The following is a 6000-nucleotide window of genomic DNA, read 5'->3' on the forward strand; positions in this document are numbered from 1 at the left end:
ATATTGATATTCAAGCATGAGTTATCAATGGAAGGGGATTTAATGTATTGCAACAAAGTTACTTACTCTAAACTAAATTGACATTCACTTTACTCCAACAATATTACATATCCCACACCCATCTATAATACTGCCTGTTTGAATGTGTAACATAAATGATCAAACCCTGCTGAAATACCTACATCTTTTTTATTGGGAATGAGGTACAAACATACAATTAGACAACATTCATCATTTTGAAATATGTGTGTGTGCACAGTATTGTGATGTAATATGAGGGGTCATGTCATAGTTCATATTATAGTTAATATTTCAGTTAACTTAGAGAGCGCACAGGAGCGTGAATCTACACTCTTGTCCGAAGGACCTTTTTACGTTGGTAGAGAAACACATGAGAGTTACAAAAACAAGCAATTTAATTTACTGTGAAGATCATTTGGGCCGATGATAAGGACCATGAAACAATAATTGAAGTTAACTTGATTTATTCATAATCAATCAAATGTATATGCATCCAATTATAATATTGAAAAGATACAGAATTACAACTGGCAAGCAGAAATACCGCAATTGGTTCAATCTCAATAGATTAAGATACAGAGCAATTACAATTGCAGTAGTATGGAAACTGAGATTTAGAAATAGATGTTCCATAAAGAAACTCCATTCTTTCTCTTTAACATGAACTAATTCTAAAATTTCTAGTCAGAATTCTAAGTAAAAAATGAAAATAGTTCGAAAATGAATTTAAGGATGGTTATAATAAAGGTTTAAAGATGAGCCGAAAGTTGCTTAAGGCAATATAGTAAATATGAATAGATTTTGTTACGGCCTCATGCAATGCGAGTAGGTTAGCAAAGTAAAAACTTCAGTAGAAGTCTTCTAGAAAAGGAACATGTGTTTAGCATAAAGCATCACACTTGCAAGAATAAAGGGAAACAGAGAGGTCTGAACCCCTCGATGTCTGAAAGGGATCTGCCTCAGCTCCTAACAGTGCAAGCCTTAATTAAAAAAACAAAAAACAGAACCTTCAACATCATTGGAATTTTTTCCCTTCCTTTCAGGCACTAATGGTTTGCAAGTCTGTCTCGTAAATTGTAACATCATCCAGGTTTCTCATCCCATGGAAACTCAACAGTCTTTGCGACCTTGAGTGTCCAAGGTTCCTGGTACGATGAATAGGAGACTTCAGCTGCTCATTAAATCTTCACATTCCCTGCCAAGACTTTATCTTCTCAGGCCTTGCTTTCAGTAAAATTAATACAAAAATCCCAAATTCTTTTTTCTGGCTAATGAGACCTTGAAACTCACCTGCAAAAAATTACACACTATCCACATAAAGATACATTTCAAATTTAAGGCCTTTATTAATGTTACACTTTACTCAACAAAAATGTGCATTTCAAAAACATGACTATGCACATGCAGTTTCAGAATAAATGGAAAATGTGAAGAAAAGAAATACATAATGTTCAACGAATGCAACTTGAAATATAAATGTAATACGTGAATAATTAATACATGAAAATATTTTAAAATAAACATTAGTGTGCACGTTTATAAAGCTTCAGTCTTTGAATGGTTACATTTCATTAATGCATTTAAGTAGGTACTCATGTTAACAATTTTAAAGATCACCATAAATACAATGTCAAATATAAATGTGTTTCTGCACAATTACTGATGTGTAAAGTGTGGAGTCTAAAATTGTGCTACTCCAAATATAGGTGATGAATTACATTTTTTTAAAGTTTTAAATATTGTCTGGTAAGTGAGATTTTCACCTAAGTATACATCAATTTACCCTTAGTCTTTTTCAGTGAAGTTTAACAATTTAGTTTACCATACCTAACTATAACTGTCCCTTTAACCTTTTTTTTCAGTGAGTTTCTATGGTTGTTTTTTTTAATGTAAAAACACCTCAATATATAAAAAGGCAGGCCTACTGGCTTTGTCAATGGGTGACTACTCAATATACAGGACGGGCCTATCAGGTTTGTCAAGGAGTCAGGACATCAATAGAAAAAAGAAAACCTATTAGCTTTGTTAAGGAGTCAACACATCACCATTTATATGCAAGCCTATTGGCTTTACCACAAGATAACCAAATGAATAAACCAACATTAAAATGTTAGAAACCTTCATTAGCCCCTTCGCAGCTATGTCCTCACCCCTGCTAATCCTTTTCTTGTTTTTTGGGGTAGTTTGCACTTAGGCCTCTAAAACGTTTTGCCCACATAACCTATCCACACCAAATGTGTGTCCTTTTTTTCAACATCCTGGGGATTCCAAAGGTACCCAGGGTTTGTGGATTCCCCTGGAGGGGACCGAGGAATAAGCCAAAATCCAGCTAAATTACTTTTTTTGGGGGGTAAAATTGTGAAAAGGTGCTGCAGAAGAAAGCATCTTGTTTTTTCCATGCAAGTGGCATCAACAAAGGGTTTACAGGGCTAAAATGAACATCTTCTCAGCTTTCAGGGACAGTCAGACCTAAGTGAGAAAAAAACATATTTACAACACACTTTTTGCATTTTAGTGGGACAAAGCCCATCCTTCCTAGTTTTTGTGCTATGAACCCCCTTCTTGTTAGTGGTAGAAATGGGTGTAAAACCAATGGTGGATCCTGGAAAGCTATACATTTCTGAAACGTAGACAACATTCTTAATTCAGCAAGAGGCCATTTTTGTAGATTCTTCAGGGTTTTCCTATAGAAAATAACAGTTGAAATGAAATGAAAAGATATTGAAATTGAGTTGAAAAAGCATCAGTTTTAGTATACGTTTTCATCTGTAACTTCTTAACTTCTAACTATGACAGATTTTCGAAAGCAATATGCTGTTATGTCCGCTGGACCCTTCTGTTTGTGGGGATAGAGAAGGCTTGTAGGTTCATAAAGAACCAAGTTACCAAGAGCCAACAACTTAGCTGCACTTTGCAGTGGTTTTTCATTGTGTACCAGGTATACAGCAATTAATTTGGTAAAATATAAAGAGTGAAAAATAGGTATGAAGGAAACCTATGTATTTCCAAAATGGGCACAAGATGTGGAGTTTAGAAGCAGTATTTATTTGCACATGTCAGAATCTGTGGATAGCCGTATTAGCATGTGAATTAGAGGACAATTCTCAAAATGACTTCTTTTTTACACACTGTCTTCTATTCGGAAGGCACAAATACAGAGAAAGAGAATTGGCAATAACACTTTTATCTACTATTCTGTGTTCCTCTAAGTCTCCCGATAAAAATGGTACCTCATTTGTGTGGTTAGGCCTAGTGCCGTGACAGGAAAAGTCCCAAAATGCAACGTGGACACATCACCTTTTTCCACCCAAAACTGACCCTTTTCTCGCAATGTGCCTGTGGATTTTGGGACCTAACTCAGCCGGCATCTAGGGAAACCTAGTAAACTTGTACTTTTTTAAAAACTAGACACCCAGGGAAATTCAGGTTGGGGTGACTTGTGTGGCTCTCAACAGGTTCTGTTACCCAGAATCCCTTGCAAACCTCAAAATTTGTCTAAAAAATATTTTCCTTATATTTCTGTGATGGAACATTGTGGATTCTGAGTGGGGCCACAAGCTTCCTTACACTCAGCATTCCCCCAAGTCTCCCGATAAAAATGGTACTTTACTTATGTCAGTAGGTCTAGTGCCTGCGACAGGATATGGCTCAAAACGTATTGTGGACACATCAAAATTATCTATCACAAAACAGCCTTGTTTAGCAAGGGGATAGCTGTGTGTTTGGTCCTGGACTCGGCAGCCATCTAAGGAAACCTACCAAACCCAGACATTTCTGAAAGCTAGACACCCGGTAGAGTCCAGGGAGGTGTGGCCTGTGAAGATCCTCCAGCGTTTTCTTACCCAGACCTGGCACAAATTTCCTACCACCCAGTGTTTCTCTCTGCCTCCCAATAAAAATGATAATGCACTTCTGTGGGTGGGCCTAGCACCTGTGACAGGGAAGGGCCAAAAACGTGTGGATTGCCCTTTTGGAGCCATTTTGACTCTCTCCTCAGCTTTTCATTTGATACATTCTTAGGCTGACTCTGCTTTGCACACCCACACAATTGAGGTATCATTTTTATTGAGAGACCAAGGAGAATGCTGGGTGTTGGGAAGATGTGCTGGTGCAGTGATCCTACAACTTTCTGAACAGAAATGTGGGGAAAATTTAACGTTTTGAGTTTTGCAGGGGATTCTGCATACAAAAACACTGGGATCCACACAAGCTACACCACCAGCCAAGCGCCAGTCCATGTACAACGCCAGTCAAGTGCAAGTCCACACTCACTGCCAGCAAAATGCCAGTACACACACAGCCATACAAACACCAGTACCCATACAGACTGTCAGACGAACTCCAGTTCACACACACCCAGAAACTTTCCTTGGTATGTATGGTTTTCCGCCCACCTTGGGGGCAGATAAGCCTAAAAATATTGCTAATCTGCAGAAATGGCCAAAATGTGCACCCTAAAAAAAAGGGGAGTGTCTCTTGTCTATGGGGCCGCTCTCAGACATGCCAGTGAACATATCCTTGGTGCCTAGTGGGCTTTCTGCCCCCTTTGGGGGGACAGATCTGGTGTAATAACCACCATCTGACCCCGGAGGGTGGCAGAAAGTCTGTGCCAATTTTTCTTGGAGGTGTGCGGGCATCAGAATGCCCATTCTGGGCAGCCCACACCCCTTCACAAAGACAAAAATAGTCCCTGGTGCCTTATGGGCTTTGATAAGGAGTTGTTGCCCATACCTGCCCACCATGGGGGCAGAAAGACTGTGATCATTTTTGGGGGGCAGTAGAGACATTAGCATGCCTATTCTGAGCAGCTCCCACCCCTACTCTGGTGAAACATACTCCCTGGTGTCTAGTGGGCTTTCTGCCCTCCCCCCCGGGGGCAGCTCTATTGCTGTTGCCCCCATCTGCCCCACAGGGGTGGCGGGAAGACTGTGTTCATTTTTAGGGAAGGGTGGGGGCATTGCCACGCCCATTGCTGGCAGCCCCGACCCCATACTTTGGCTTAATATAATACTCCCTGGGGCCTAGTGGGCTTTCTGCCAAGTTGATTGGGGTTGGGGGCATTGACATGCCTATAATGGGCAGCCCCCACTGATATCACCTATTCTAAAAGAAATATATATTCCCTGATGCGTAGTCTAGCTTTGCCCTCCAGGTGGGGGGGTAGGGGGTCAGGACCTTTTGCCCCATCTGTCCCCCGGGGGGGCAGAAAAACTGTGCCCATTTTTGGGGGGTCAGGAGCATTGATATGCTCATAATGGGCAGCCCTCACCCCTATTCTAAAAATATATATATATGTATATATATAATTATATAATTAATTCATATTCCCTGGTGCGTAGTGTGCTTTCTGCCCTCCCTGGGGAAGGGGCAGAAAGACTGTGCCCATTTTTTGGGTGGTAAGGACATTGACATGCCTATAGTGGATATCCTCCACCCCTATTCTAAAAAAATAAATATATTCCCTGGTCCTAGTGTGCTTTCTGCCCTCCCGGGTGTCAGAAAGACTGTGCACAGGTTTTTCTGGTGGTGGGGGCATTGACATGCCCATAGTGGGCAGCCCCCACCCTTATTTAAAAATATATATATATATGTGTGCTTTCTGCCCTCTTGGGGGGGAAGATCAGGGGCTATTGTCCTCATCGGCCCCAAGAGGTGGTGGAAAGACTGAGGCCCTCATTGCGATCCTGGTGGTCGATTATGAAGTGGAGGTAATATTGCCAACAGGCTGGTGGTAAGTACCGCCAAATTATGACCATGGCGGTGATATCTCCAATAGACAGCCAATGTACCACACCGACCGCCAGAGCGGAAACAACAGCGGTAACCGCCTACAGCCAGGCAGAAGACAAAGTTCTGCCCACCATATTAACACCCTGCAAACTGCCACCTTTTCTGGGGCGGTACCAACGCCATCAAAAGCCTGGCGAAAAAACATCACAGAAATGAAAGGACTCACCATTGGAGACACAGGGAAGAACC

This window comes from Pleurodeles waltl, chromosome 9, assembly GCF_031143425.1.
Source record: "Pleurodeles waltl isolate 20211129_DDA chromosome 9, aPleWal1.hap1.20221129, whole genome shotgun sequence".
NCBI lineage: Eukaryota > Metazoa > Chordata > Amphibia > Caudata > Salamandridae > Pleurodeles > Pleurodeles waltl.